General features: G+C 38.3%; 1 pseudogene; it reads right to left on the minus strand.

The window, feature by feature from the left end:
- Window positions 1-532: 532 nt before the first annotated feature.
- LOC102847417 lies at window positions 533-1,786 on the minus strand (annotated as a pseudogene).
- Between the last annotated feature and the right edge of the window lie 408 nt (window positions 1,787-2,194).

Raw genomic sequence — 2,194 nt, forward strand, 5'->3', positions numbered from 1 at the left:
TGGCGCAGGATAGAGCAGGGTTTAGGGTTCTTGTACATAGGGTCGCTATGAGTCGGAAACGACTCGACAGCACATAACAACAACAACAATTTCTTCTATGAAAAACAGTGTTAATATTTAGGCAATCTTTATAATACATAAATACAAAGGAAATAAAATCACTCATTAACAACTGCATTAAATGAAATCTTTTTCTATTTGGATTTCTGTTGTTCCTGGTAATAATACATGCCCAATGAAAATCAAAAGCTGGAAAAGCAGTTATACTTCTTGAGTGGACAGTTACAACAATCATTTTCTGAAATGACCACATTTCAATTTATCATGAACAACTCTGAACTTACTATGAGATGTAGTCAAAGTTGGAAGAGAAGAAGTAGGGAGAACATTCCTTCTTTTGGAGAGTAAGCTCTCCAGAATCAGCAAGGTAAATAAACATATCCTGTTGAAGAATTCTAGGTGGAACAAAATTTATGTAGTCACTTTCAACTCATACTGGGCTGCCTTAATTAGTTCATTAAGTTGTTTGGTGTCATTCTTCTAAATCAAGTGTGTTTAATTCTTCTAGCTCATCCAAATGTTCCCCAGTGAAAAGATTTTCATCAACAGGAACAGCATCAATGGCTCCATTTCCCTGTATCTCCCCTTCGTTGCCCTATTCCAAATCACTTCTCTCCCCATTTTCAGCCTGACCTGCAGAAGCTTCTCTTAATTTGTTTTCATCTTTTTCTCATGGGTATGTGCTGAATCTTTCAAGACTGGCAACAGTAATATCTGTCGCATCTACATCTCTTGGAATGTACAAGCTTATGTCTTATGTCATTTACACTCACAGAATCATCAACCTCATCACCACTTGCTTCCTGCGTGTAACGTGTATCATCATCATTAACCAGTTCTGGACGAAATTCAAACACCTCACGGCCACTGATCACTAGTGCTTTCCTTGTTTTGAAGTCTGCTTTCCTTCTTTCCATATCTTGTTCAAGTTTATCAATCTTTTCTTGTCTTTTCCTTTTTTTCCCATGCAAGAAAAGATTCTAGAGTGATTTTGGTAACATTGAGACCTAAGGCAGAACGCTCTTTCTCAATAAGATCGTCTAATGAAATTTCATCTCTCTTTTTATCTATTTTCAACATAAATCCAGGAGGTAGGGCATGCCAATACATGCACATATCACCTCCTCCAAGGCATACCCAAAACCAGCCATACTTGTTGTTTTCAATAGCTTCAAGGAAATGCTTGCGCACTATTTGAGTTTTTGGTTTTTTTCTTTTCCGCCTCACTGTGCTTCTTGTTCACTACTTCTTCCAGTTTTTTCTCATCCCAATTATCCATGGTATCTTTTTCAAGTTCTTCACCTCGTGCATCAGTGTAAACATTTCATTTTTCACATTTTCTCTCCAAAGTCAAGTCAAGATAAAATTTACACTTATCTCCTTTGGTACCCTGTCTTTGTCTGAAGAGCACACATACTACAGATTTGGGATCTGCACCTTTACTTATTTTCTGAGCAGCAAAGACAGGTTTGAACAATTCATTTAGATCCTGTCATGCCTTCTTCTTGTCATTTTTCTTCAATTTCTTCTCAGCTTCACTTTGTGCTACCTGGCATGGATTTTGCTGACCAAATTTAACTTGTTGAGTGACAGTTTTGATAAACTTCTGCTGCTTTGCTCTTTTCTTATTCTTCAGACCAAAAGTTTTGTTTTCTATGATCTTCTCCTTCTTTTTCTGCTCCGCTTTTTTTGCTGCCCCAGGTCTGACCTGTTTCTTGGGGGACATTGTGGAAACAGGTGGCACTGGCCAGACTGGAGCACAGCGGGACACCATCAGGGGCTCCGGCCCCACGGCAGGAGCAACACTGTTATTTCTTACAAAAGTTCAACAAACATTTGTTCATTTCAACTTAGATGAGACTATTAGCTCTTACCATAAAGCAAAGAAAAGATTTCTAATACTAAAAACAAAACAACCAAAAATATCCCTCGAACTTTTTCCCTAGGAGCTACTGTTAGATTTGATCCTCCTGAGAGGCTGGATTCCTCTGACTTAGTAATGCAACTCCCCATGGACTACGCCACTGAGCTTCCTAACTGATCCTATTACTGGGAATTTGAAAGCAGCAAATGTAAATTTGTGGTGATATAAATGGAACAGAAATTTGAGCAGTTCCTGCTCTCTTGGAAGAAT

This window comes from Elephantulus edwardii, unplaced genomic scaffold (genome assembly GCF_000299155.1).
Source record: "Elephantulus edwardii isolate Elephantulus edwardi_28Jun2011 unplaced genomic scaffold, EleEdw1.0 scaffold00258, whole genome shotgun sequence".
NCBI lineage: Eukaryota > Metazoa > Chordata > Mammalia > Macroscelidea > Macroscelididae > Elephantulus > Elephantulus edwardii.